A 13,615-nucleotide genomic window follows, 5' to 3' on the forward strand; every position below is an offset into this window, starting at 1 on the left:
CGTTTTTTAATTTTTATTTCTGACTCTGACCCCCGAAGTAGAGTCTCCCAAGTGTTCCCAGCCCAGACTTAACGAAACTGTCCTCTCTTCTGTGGGCTCCCTCCCCTTAAATTTTATTTTTACTTTTGAGTGGGAGTCTTCAGAGAGACGGAGCCTCCCAGCGCTCCCAGGATAAATTCAATTGAGCTGTCATCTATCTTCCCGCGCTCCTCTTATTTTTATTTTTATTTTTATTTTGGGTCTGGCCTCTTGGGCTTGCTTGTGTGGTTGGTGTGAAGGGGGCTCCTCCTGTTTGCGGAGGGAGGGGTGGCTTTCCTGGGTTCAAGGAGGCTGCTGCTGCTTTCTTGCCAGGATGACAGTGAGAGTTCTTTGCCGCCTTTCGTTTTTATGGACTGCTGGGTGGAGGTTCTGTGGAGCCCAGGAGGCCTGCAGGGACCTGGGATGAAGCTCATCCTGGTGGCTGTGAAGTGTCCCCAAGGCTTCCTGTCACCTGCTGCATGTGATCTCTGGCTGCTTTGCTAGGCTGTGTTCTGTTTTCCATTTTCTTCCCTACTTAGTCTTAACTTTTGTTTAGGACCAAACACCTGTGCTGCCTGCGCTGTCCCTAGTGTTTCTGGAGGCTGAGAAAAGGACACCTTGTTTCCTCTGGATGTCTTTTTTATTCTTAAAATGAGGGAAAAAACACACTTGAGGAAATATGACATAAAAGAATTCATTTTATATGTGAGAATTTTAAATAAAGATCTTGTTCATGAGATTAAAAGTTGCTAATTATTTCTATTTATACACTGTGAAGTACCTCAGAGGACACACACACACACACCTGGCTCCCAAGTGAGGTTATTTACAATCTCAAATTCCTTGAGGTTTACACTATCTCGTTCAGTTTGGAATGAATGTAAATTAATTACTTACTATTACGAGAGATTAGTTTTCAAGAGTTGTGAAAGTGAAATGTGGTGTCCTTGGTAAATGGACCTGTCTCCTCACTGTATTAAAATCTCATGCTCACACAGGTTGCATTGTGCAGAGTTCTTCTAGTGACTGATAAATACTACTGCAGGGACACTTGATAAAGGAACAGATTTGATACTCTGAGACTGTTTCTGTAGTAGAGAATTTGAACTTTTGTTCTGTCCAAGCCTGCAGGATTATGTTGGCTCCATTTTGTAAAGGCGGAATCAATTAAACCTAGATGAGTTTGGCTTCTTAGAGATGCACAGTACATGTTACCAGACTGAGAAAGTAGTTCATTTCCAAGACTGTGTAATTGTGGTTTCACTTTAAGGTGCAGTATTTTATTTTGAGGAACTTTCTTTTTTCACTTCATTGAGCTCATGATGACCTCAGTTTGTAACACAGGCAGGTTCTTTGATATGAGGCTGTTTTTTGTGGATGCATTTGTTTGTGGAATGACCCAGTGTCCTTTCTGGCTGCAGTCTTACCCATAGGGACTACATTTTTGCAAATGTGTCTGAAGACTTCTAGTGATAATGTCTCACGTAAACTCTGGCCAACAACTGTGGTTTAAAGATGTTAAAGAAATACAGTACATTCATGGACTAGTTCCTAGCACATCATATACCCTATTTGTTTGCTACTTAAAGAAAAAGCCTACTTAGAAAAAAAATGGCCTCTTGACCTGAAAGACAAGAATTAGCCAAGAGTAAGAAAACTACTGAAGGAAATGAATAGACATTATTGTTGTATTTTTATTTGCATATTTCTTGTAATACTCTTGATTTTCACATATTTTGTCTTCAAGCAATAATAAAGATGTTCTTTTTTTACAAAGATGATACCACTGACCTGGATTTCCAGTCATTGGCAACATCACTTTGGCTGGTTACTTAGCCTGTCTTTGAACCTCAGTTTCTTTACTCTGTCAGATGGGTATGGTCATGTCTACTTTGTAAAATTTGTTATGAGTATAAGGTATAAATGACTTCAGCTTGCAGCAGGCATGTAATAGTTTCCTCTCCTATTACTGGCCCTCCATCATGAACAGACTAGGAAAAGTATTTTGATAGGTACTTTCCCACACCACCCCTCGTATTTGGATAGTTGCTGTAAATTTGTTCTCTCTTTCTAAAAATTATTCTGTGTTAAAGACGACACAACTGCGAGACACCCAACGAACTGTGGAAAGGAGAGTAGTTCTCATTCCAGTTAGAACTTGTTTAGCTACTTTAATCTGACTATGTATTATAGATTGGCCTGATACCGTTAACCTTATTTTACAAGGGTGGAGACTGAGGACCAGATAGACCTTGCAAGGGGCCAACCCGTGGATCTATATGCACATGGCATATATGCATTGTGTTAATTACAGGTAGACCAAAGAACCATTAAGTCCCCTGACTTCAGTTCTCCCTGCCTTGTTGAAATCATCAATGGGAGAGTAAATGAGTCAACAAAACAAAACAAACCAAAAAAATTCTGTGTATTGCTATCTTATTCCAGTAAAGATGCCATATTTAATTAAATGTTGAGTCCCTACTACAGATCCCCATCTATAAATGATATTGATGTAGCAAGAAGAATGATGTACCAGGAAGCATATAGTATGGTATGTAATTAGATAGTGGCTTCTATGTTGGACTCTCATTTTAGGATTCCAAAGGGTCAGAAAAGATCATGAAGAGTGGCACAAACAGAAGGGCCTTTTGAGGAAGGTTTTCCTCATGCTGGTCCCTTGAAGGGTGTCTAGACTACTGAGCCACATGTGTAACTTCAAAATTTTTAGTAGCCACATTTAAGAAAGTAAAAAGAAAGAGATGACATTAATTTTAATAATGCATTTTATTGAATCCCACAGCTCTAGTCTGTATTATATCAACAGGTAACCAATATAAAACATTATTTTTTTGTGTTCTGTTTTTCATATCAAGCCTTTGAAATCCAGTGTGTGTTGGACACTTCTAGCACGTCTCATTTTACACTAGCTGCATTTTAAGGGCTCAGTAGCTGTATGTGGCTAGTGGCTGCATACGGGACAGAGCAAGGTTAGCATTTGGGAAGTGCAGCAGGAAGGCAGTTCCAAGCAAGGGGAGATGGAAGCTGGTAGTGGAAATACACATGGCAATGATGTAGAAAGGTGAGGTACACCAGCCTGCTCCTTCCTCCTGTCCAGTAAGGGAGTCCCAGGGTAACTTTGGTCATGAGAAAGAGTGGTAGAATTCTTGCCCTGAGGGTGTTCACAGTGTCAGATATGTCACTGGAGTGCTATGTAGGCCAAGGGTAGGGACAGGACAGTGAGTTGGACTGGGGGAACTTGGTAGGGGGAGAGGAGTGGCAGCCTGACTGGCAGAAGCTGAGGCAGTTTGGGGGCCAGATCACAAAAGGTGGTGTTTGTCTGAGTTGGAAGCTCCTATCTTACTCTGCAGGTGAGAGGGCCCTCTTGAAGAACTCTTAGCAAGTCAAGTGATAAGAATTGAGAGCTGCCTGGCTGTCAGCAGGGCCAGGAAAATGGATTGGGGGTGGGTGGTGATGGTAGGGGTGACCCTGCTGGCAGAGAAAGAAGAGACAGATGACAAGGGTCTGAAAGAAGACACTCCGTGAATGGAGAAGAAGGGTGGGATTTCAAAGGGCCAAGGCAGTGGGAACTAGTGATTGTCTCACTGAAGTAATGAAACAAGTGTGTTGAAGCCAGGCGAGGAGTGATCAGTCTGAAGCAGAAGAGATCTGGGAGAAGAGGCCTCAGTCAAGGCAAATCGAGTGACATTGGGGCTTTGTCCCAATATTTGGAACCAGAGTGGAGAGGAGTCTCTCACAAATGCTCTCTGTATATTGATGGAGTAAAATGGACCGTTTTAGTCTATTGCCTTTTAAGCATTTGTTACTTTAGGTAGGGACAAGTTCACTTACAATTTTTTTTTAAAGATTTTATTTATTGGGGCGCCTGGGTGGCTCAGTGGGTTGGGCCGCTGCCTTCAGCTCAGGTCATGATCTCAGGTCCTGGGATCGAGCCCTGTATAGGGTTCTCTGCTCGGCGGGGAGCTTGCGTCCCTTCCTCTCTCTGCCTGCCTCTCTGCCCACCTGTGATCTCTCTCTGTCAAATAAAGAAATAAAATCTTAAAAAAAATTATTTATTTATTTGACAGAGAGAGATCACAGGTGGGCAGAGAGGCAGGCAGAGAGAGAGAGGGAGGCAGGCTCCCCGCTGAGCAGAGAGCCCAATGCGGGGCTGGATCTCAGGACCCTGTGATCATGACCTGAACTGAAGGCAGAGGCTTTGACCAGCTGAGCCACCCAGGAGCCCCTCATTTACAATTTTAAATGTTGCCACTTACAGTTATTTTTATTATTTGCATATTCCTCTCATTTTTATGAACTACAAACATTTGTTGAAACTGTGTGCTGTTAAGTTAGCTTACCATTTCCTGGATGGCTGAATTGTTTCCTTCCTTTCTCTCGCTCTTTCTTTTTTTCTCTGATTTGAATAATACTGCTCTAAGCATCTTGGGAAGCAGCTTTGTCTCTAATTTGTGCCATTTCCTTAGGACAGATTCCATTGAAGTCTAATTGCTGGATTTGAACATGTTTATGACTCAGTTGACTGCTCTCATTTCCTGAATGTTGCTCGCAGTGAGCCTGCTAGCAGCAAGGATTGAGACTGCCATGTGCACTGTAGTCCGACTAGCGATAGACACATTGGTGTAATTTGATCGTTGGAGGGAGGCATCTTGGAGAATGGGAGTGTAGGGAGGAGGGCCAGCTGAGTTAGGTGGAGATCCTGGCTAATGATAGGGAAAGACGAATTTGGTGATAGGGGCGTTGATTTTGAGAAAAGGGCAAGATCCAATGGAGATGTCTAGGAGGTTGTTGGACAGGGGGTCTGGAACGTAATAGTAGGGTAGAAAGCTATGGTATGGTTGTTTATTTTCATCCTGGTTCCATCACATCTTCCAACAACCTCTGATGCAGGCAGTGTTCCTACCCTCCACTGAGAGGGTGCAGAAACTGAGGCTCAGTGAGCTTAACTGCTTGTCTGTCAGCACCCAGTCAGTTAGCGGCAGAGCTGGGATTCCTGATTCTAAAGGCCGTGTTGTACCTCTGCTAGTTATCTGACCCAAAAGCATATTTATATATCAGAAAATATACTTACCCATCACACTGGATATTAACATAGAAACAAAAGCCCTAGGGTTTTTGCATGTCTCCCAAAAATATTGCTTGGACTTGTGCTGTTCTCTTGCTAGTCTGTTTTACTAGATTCTTCTAGGGAGACTTGAGGCTATATTTGATTTCAGGATGGCAGAAGATAAAAAGACTTCCTTTGTGTTTTCCTGTTCATTGGCCTCTCTGGGCCTTGGGCAGGCTGAGCAGGTGGTAAAATATTCGCATGGATGTTAGTGCCAAAGGACATTCTACAACCAGAGCAAAGCCTGAGGTGTAATTTCAGGCTCTTCAGGACGTCTTTGTTTTGTCTCTCTCATTTAACCTTGTTTGAAGCAAAGTCACCTTGCCATAATGCTCACTTTCCTAATTTTTCATCAGTTACCAACATTTTATATTTGTAGCCTCAGGAACGTGAGATGAACTTTGGACACAGATGTGTGTATCAGAAATACACTACTCCCTGCCTCTAGGGCTTGGGAATGTCTGGACTTCTGATGAGAGAGGTATGAACCGAGGATAAAAGTCCAATGGAGCTCAGCTGTTTTGTTTGGGACAACTGAAAAAGGCTGACTTCCTCCTTTTATTCTGAGAAGAGAGTTAATTGATAGGTCCAGAATATTTTGATGTAAACTTTTTTTAACTTGTATTTTGATTTTGTTGGTGTTTTACTTGTAATTGGGCATGGATCATTTTACTAGCTGTTTAGAATACTGACCTTTCTACAGATAAAACTGTAGAGAATTGTTCATTTTTAAAAAATTGTCTTTCAAAATGGCAAATTGATTCCATTTAAATTTTAAGTTTTTTTTAAAGGAGGAATATGTTATTGTACTGTAGTATATAAAAGTAGTAGACAACTATGCTGTCTTCAGATTTAAAAGAAATTTCAGTTCCATACACATTTTCTCAAGAGTGTATGAGTAAGTGTGTGTGTGTGTGTGTCTCTGTCTGTCTGTCTGCTCGGGAGGGCTGTGTATTCAGATATTAATAGGGCAGAATCTCAGAACCTGTGCCTCTTGGAGAGGTTGCCAGTGCTTCCTGAGGGAGATGCGGTCGGAGGTGGATTTGGAGTGATGAATATGGGGTTTCCCCGGGGGACAGATTGGGATGAGGGGATTGCAGAAAGAGGAACTTGTGTGAAGGTAATGGTGTGGCCACCATGGAGTTAAGTGTCCAGTGGCTTTTATCCTGTGGTGTGGTAGTTCTTGGGAGCCAGGAAGACCTAAGTAGAGGGCAGGGGCCAGATCTGGTTTTGCCCCCTTGATGATTGGCCCAAGAGTCTCAGACTTTCTGAGATTTGAAGCATGAGTGCCAGGGGAATGTGAGCTCCCACTTTTGGATTGCAAACCCTGAGGGTGTAGCATGGGCTGCCAGTGTTCATCTTTCCCCAGCGTGGAGGGAACCTACCTCAAATGGAATCCATAATGAGAGGGAAGCGGGGCAGAGAGATGGAGGGTGAGAGGAGTGCAGCAGACCCTTTGTGAGCTGAGAGGTCCGGCTGTGTCTGTGCCATCTCGAACTCTGAGTTTCTGGGTTGCAGGTGCCAGTAACACCCTGTTTTTGCTTCAGCTAGCTTGAGTCAGAGTTCTGGGTCTTGAAATGGAAAGAATACAGATTCATATGCCAGAAAGAGAGGGAGGAAATCCCAGGTCAAGGATGGGTGGGTGGGTGGGTATGTGTGGGTATGCTTTTTCTATTTTCTAAGAGCTGAGCCAATTGAGCTTGTATATATGTAGAAGAAGGAACTAATGAAAGAGTAAAATTGAAGAGGCAGTGCAGAGAAGGGGAATACAAATGGAGAAAGGTGGGGCCTTCAGTGGGATGAATGGTGTGGGGCAGGAGATCAGGCTTGACAAGAGGGACATTACTTCCTCTAAGGCCACTTGGAGGAACTAAGAATGGGGTCCCAGATGTGGAGGGAGCTCTCTTGCCCTGGCTTCTGTTTTCTCTGTGGAGGTAAGAGGTAGACCTGGCTACTGAGCCAGTTTTCTTGCCCGTGTAGTAATAGGGACTGAGGGTGTCTTGTTCCCTCTTCCATGCCTTAAAACAAAGGAAATACTGTAATCAGTAAGACCCGTTACTGATTATTATTATTCTTTGGGGTAACACTCTCATAAATGCATTTAACTTATGTATTCAGTAATTGGCCAGAAGCCAGGAAATGTATATATATGTAAAACAAGGACAGTTAGGGAGTGCACATATTGTTTGGCCTTCCTCAGTGACTGTGTGTCCCGGAGTGCAGTGGGTGGGCCCAGGGAAGTGCTGTGTTCTCAGTGGTCTTCTTTCCTTCATGCCTCTCCTCTGTGGGACCATCTGTCCTGCTGGGTGTGGCTCTAGTGGCTAAGGGTAATTTTGATCTTCTCCATTTTTGCCTTGAATGCCACTTCACCTCACATAAGATGTCTTGGGATTATACATATTCGTGTGGCACCTTGCCCTTTTGCAGTGTTTTCTTATATTCTCATTGGATCAATATGCTGCCTGAAGCTCCCAGTTCAGAAAGGACTTACCTTTTAGATTCTTAGTCAAACTTTGTTTCTGACTTAGTTCTGAATGTCCATTTCAAGTTTTTAACTGTGATTTTTATAAAAGAGAGATTTCATAACCATTTTTATGTCTTTTGTATTATTTTAGAAACTGAACCCACATCTGAAAGGTATTTTAAAAGTAGTTGTAATTTGTAACAGTAAATATTTCATTTCACTATTGCAACTGTGCTTTAGCCTAAAAAGATAAGGAGCCCTATGATATTGTCTTGCGTTTGATTTTAAGTGATGGCACATTTTCACTGAACATCAACCAGGGTTTCAAGGACAAATAGTTACTAGTGACACTGCCTGTGCCCCACTGTGGGACCATGAGAATGTATCACTCAGGCCTCTGCTGTGGGGATCATGACTGACTGATGGCTCCAGCTGCTGCCCTCTGGATTCACCACCACTTCTTAGCCAAAGCTGAGCTTCTCTTGGGCTACTTGCAGTTACTGAGCAAGTGGGGATACTACTGTGGTCCACTCATGCAAGATCCAGATGCCTCTGAAGGGCGACTCTGGCTTGAGGACTCCCAATGGGTTGGTCAAGACCCTCTTTGGACTGAGTTGGGAGTCTGAGATCCTTCCTTCCAGCCCTCCTTCCTTCCCTGTCTCTTTCACAGGGGGTCAGACCTGCATTGTGGTTCAGCCTCCCCATGCCTTCTCAGGTCTCTCCCTTTTCCCCTTCACAGCCAGTTCCCCCAATAAATCTACACGTGTAATGCTGTCTTGGTGTCTCCTTCTCAGGGAGCCCAAACTGACACACCATCCCTTTCCCCAGAGGTGTTGTCCGTCCTACCATCTAAAACCCTTTCAGGAGACAGCATGAGGACACTACATTTTCCGCATCAACTTTCTTTATCCCTCTGCCCTGAGATGATATTTCCTCAGAATTCCCATGGCATTTTGAACTTTGTGTTTGGCATTTATGGCCTTTGGCTTTGTATGTGCTGGATGTCTCCTCCTAGATGATAAATACACTGAGAACTTGAAGAGCTTCTTGTTCATCTGATTCGTTTTGGTAACATACTTCTTTATTTGTAATCGTAATAATTAGCATTCAATCAGCACTTTCCATGTGCCCAACACTGCCAGAAATACTTTTACGTGAATTATTTCAGGTAATCCTCCAAATAGAGTGGGTAATATTCTCCTCATTTTACGGATGAGATCCAGAGAGGTTAAGAATCTTTTCCAGGGTGACATAGCTAGTAAGTGACAGAGGCAGGGTTTGAATCAAGGCAGCTGGCTCCATGGTCCTGTTGTTCATTTAGCAGTTATGTTTTATTCAGACAGAATATGTTCCAGGTGCTATACCCAGTGTTGGGGTTGCCAGAGCTTGCAATCCAAGTCTAGAATTAACAACTATTTAAAAAGCAAACCCCAAAACGTGATTTCCAAATAGGCGGGTGTAAGTCTCTGGGAGAGTAACAGCTACCTGATATTTTGAAAAATTTCTAAAAGCCTTCCTGCCCCAATGATTGTTTTCGTAAGCCAGTGTTCCCATCGTTAAAGTAGTGATTTGAGACCGAGAATTAAGGTTTCCTGAAAGAGTCCCCTGACCTTCTCCCTTGTGTACATGCACTCATTATCACACCCACCTCTCTGACCCCAAGGAGAAGAGCTGTAAGAGAGGACGAAGTGTGGACAAAAGGGAGAAGAGGTTGGGCAAAGAGGTCGAGGAGAGGGGCAGCCGGACCAGAGGGCTGTTGGGAAGGATAGGCTTGGGTGGGGCCTCTTTCATGGAAACCAAATTGCAGAGACGCTATTGTAAAATTTTAAATATACAGCAACCGAAACGGAGTCACGGTCCCTCCAAAAGGACTAGTTCTAACTGGGAAAAATTCTTTTAATAAGATCTTTGATAGTATTTTTAAGACAGCATGGAAGAGAGGGGAACAGTGACATATGTTGCTTCTTTACAACTTCTGAAATGGATTAACGTGTTTTATTTCTATACGGTTATATTTCTCGGACAAGCAGTATAAACCTCCATTTTCCATGGATTTTATGTCTGATAAGAGAAGGATGTGTTTGGTTTATTTAGGCTTGTTGTAGTAGAGCTTATGCTGAACTTTGGGGCGAAGTAAAATAGCATCTTTTGAGTGTGTGAGTGTGTGTGTGGGTGTGTGCGTGTGTGTCCTATTGCAGCTGTTTATTTTGGAGAGAATGGTTCTGATCCTCTCTTTCTGTGCCTAAAATAAATATGTGCACAAGCAGACACATCATTTTAACTGAAGTGAAAAGTAAATAATGAACTGGAAAAATATTTGAAATTTATAGGACAGGATATAGTTATATCCTCAGTACATAGAGAACGCCTATATATTAACAGGAAAAATTAGAACAAATGTTTATACATATATATGTCACAAATGAAGAAATGATAAGAACCAGTGTTTTAAATGTCACGTCAGTTCTCTAGGATATATAAACTTACAAATAAGAATGTATTTACCTATTATTTTAGCAAAGTTGCTGGTGTGTGTGTGTGTGTGTTAAGACTTTTTTTTTTTTAAAGATTTATTTATTTGACAGACAGAGATCACAAGTAGGCAGAGAGGCAGGCAGAGAGAGAGAGGAAGGGAAGCAGGCTCCCTGCTGAGCAGAGAGCCAGATGTGGGGCTAGATCCCAGGACTCTGGGATCATGACCTGAGCTGAAGGCAGAGGCTTTATCCCACTGAGCCACCCAGGCGCCCCTTAAGACTTTTTATTTATTTGACAGAGAGAGAGAGAAAGAGAGATCACAAATAGGCAGAGAGGCAAGCTGAGAGAGCGGGGAAGCAGTCTCCCTGCTGAGCAGAATGCCAGATGCAGAGCTTGATCCTGGGCCCTGAGGTCATCACCTAAGCAGAGGATTAACCCACTGAACCACCAAGGTGCCTGGTGTGTGTTTTTTCCCTTAATGAGTCCTCCTGGTTATCTGTGTTTTCTTTTCAATATAGCTTTGATAGAATTCTAATTTAGTGTGATCTCTCTGGAAAGTAATTTGTTAGTATGTGCTAATATGCTAAAAATGTACATATTATTTGGCTTAATTTCCTTTCCTAGGAAATGATGATAGGTATACTTAAAGGCGATTAAAAATTCGTTGCAGCATTGTTTTCACATTTAAAATTTTGTTTATTGAGGTAAATTTCACATAATACAAAATTAATCATTTTAAAGTGAATAATTCACTGGCTTTAGAACAGTTACAGTGCTGTGCAATCATCACACCTCTATCTAGTTCCAGAGCATTTTCATCCCTCCAACAGAAAACCCTGTACCCATGAAGCAGTCTCTTGTTCTTTCCTCCCTCCAGCACTGGCAACTATTTGTGTGTGTGTTTAACCAGTTGGGGGATTTTTTTTTCTTTGTAAAATCATTCTGTTCCACCCAAGTGATAGTACAGTTGACCCTTGAACAATGGGTTTCAACTGCATGGGTCCACTTTTATGTGATTTTTTTTTATAATAACACTATAGGAATGTAAATGTATTTTATTTTCCTTATGATTTTCTTAATAACATGTTCTTTTCTCTTGCTTACTTTATTGTAAGAATACAGCATACCATGTACGTATTCCATGTATACAAAATATGTGTTAATTGTTTATGTTATCGGTGAGGCTTCTGGTCAACAGGCTGTTATGAGTTAAGATTTTGGGGAGTCAAAAGTTAAATGCAGGGAGTAGTCACCCCTAGTCACTGCATTGTTCAAGGGTTAGCTGTATATATTGAGCATATTTGTATGAGTCAAGATTCTTGGCTGTAAGTGGCAGAAAGTCTAACTTCAAAAGGGAGGGGTTAATGATACACATGACTATTCCAGGGGTACATTTGGCTTTAAGTATGTATGACTGTTGACAGGGATGTAAGTGTGGAGTCCAGGACACCCACCCATTCTCACGTCAACTCTCTTTGTTGACCTCCCTGTTGGTGAAAATTATTCCTTTCCACTCTTGGCTCTGTGTTTGTTTCTTTTCTGTGCTTCCGCCTCATTGTCAGGCTGTCTCTGCCAGGTGCAGGAGAGATGATCGATGAAAGCTAGTGACCCTTGAGAAGAGTGTGGCCCCTCTGGGCTCTAGGACTTGAGACCACACTGATTGGCTTTCCATGGGTCATGGACCTGTTCCTGTAGGAGATGGTATACTCTGATTAGCTGGCCTGCGTATTATTTGCCCTGTTCCTAGAGACTGAATCTCATTCTGGCTCATATATTCCTGAGAAAGTAGTTCTGGAAAGGCATTCTGATACATTCCCACATAAAACAGTACTGCTCATATCTCTGCTCATGCCCATGTGTATCAAGAGAGCATTGACTTTTGTGTTGATAATTCTAGGTCATTGAGAAAATTGTACATGACATTTTATAAGTTTTACTTTAAACTGTGGGAGTTATAGTGGAGGATTTATCTAATTGGAGGGAAGTAAGGGTTTCCCTTTTAATAAGTGGATTCCCCACTCTTTGAGTTCTATGTTAGACAGTATACACTTTTTTGAAGTTGTTCTGCAAGTAGATACAGAGGGCTTGCTGTGGGCCAAATGAAGCTCCAGTTTCATGAGATTTTCAGTCTATTAGGGCAGATGGACAATAAACAAATAACAAGTAAGTGTATAGTTTCAGGTAATGATTATAGGAAAATGAAGCTTGATCGGAGAGTGTGTATGCTGGTCTAGATCGCAGGGTCAGGGAAAGCCTCCCTGAAGAGGGGTTTAGTATCAAGAACTGGATTGAGCAGGGAACAGTTTGGGATTATTTATGGGAGTAGTGTTCCAAACAGAGGGAATTGTAAATGGAAAGACTGAGTCATCAATGCCCTTGATAATCTAAGGGAAGTCAATAGAGTTGGAGGAGTTGGGGGTGGGCGAGGAAAGGGTAGGACCAGGTGGGGCTTGTAGGTCTCACTGAGGACTTGGGTTTATTTATTTATTTATTTATTTATTTGGAAGGGTGAGATAGGAAGCCCCAGGGGGAGGATGAGCAGGGGAGTGACCTGAGTTGACCTTCAGGATCTTTCTTTGTAAAGAATGCCTTTCTTTTCTTTTGACTTCCTTTAAAAAAAGTCTGATCCTTGGCCCCAATACTGAGCAGTGACTGGAGACAGAAAAGGGAATAGGTAAGGGTAAGTGGTGCTGGAGAAGAGAAGTGAGTAGCCATGGAATCCATAGCAGGAGCAGGTTTTGCAGAAGGTGGGCATACATGGTCTGTGTCTGTCCTTACTGTGGCAGTGAGCAGTGATGAGAAGACAGGCTGGCTGCAGCCCATGGGACAGGAAAGCTAGACTGCCATGTGCCTTGTAACAGGGCCCACATGCAGCCCAGGCTTGTAACAGTACGGAGGCGGGCTTGCTATGTTACCCCAAATATCAATAAGAGGCAAGAAGCAGATATATTAGACAGTACCCTTGGCATGTCTGGGTGGCTCAGTCAGTGAAGCATCTGACTCTTGATTTTGGCTTAGGTCATGATCTCAGGGTTGTGAGATTGAGCCCTGTGTCAGGCTCCATGCTGGGTATGGAACCTGCAAAAGTTTCTCTCTCATCCTCTCCCTCTGCTTCTGGTCCTGCTCCCCTCCTCTCCTTGGTTCGCTCTCTCTCTCTCTCTCTCCCTTTTAAAAAAATACACCTGATGTTAACAAAAAATGGAGATAGGTCTTCCAGCTACTATAAAAGAATGAGCACAGGAAAATATTGATTGGCCAGGGTAATATTAATTTATCTATATAGATGATTGCCAAGAGAAGCCAATGGTTGGCTTCATTTCAGGAACCTGCTGAATTAGGGCCCCATTTGTACTTTATATTGTTTTTCTTAATGGAAAGACCCAAGGGAGTCTAGATCTCTGGCTCAGTATAACCTGAAAAGACCTGATTTTTATAAACCGTTGTTGCTAGCTGATGGAATCCCTAATGGAGATTGTGTTCTGGAAGTTGCTTGTTGGTGCCAGGCTTACACAGAACGAAGAAACATGACTGAA

The 13,615-nt window shown here is 42.6% G+C and overlaps 1 protein-coding gene across 1 annotated transcript in view; it reads left to right on the plus strand.

Annotated features, from left to right (window-relative positions):
* Positions 1-13,615, plus strand: part of LOC125109845 (uncharacterized) — a 234,701-nt gene that overhangs the window by 785 nt on the left and 220,301 nt on the right. The window lies entirely within an intron of this gene.

This window comes from Lutra lutra, chromosome 9 (genome assembly GCF_902655055.1).
Source record: "Lutra lutra chromosome 9, mLutLut1.2, whole genome shotgun sequence".
Lineage (NCBI taxonomy): Eukaryota > Metazoa > Chordata > Mammalia > Carnivora > Mustelidae > Lutra > Lutra lutra.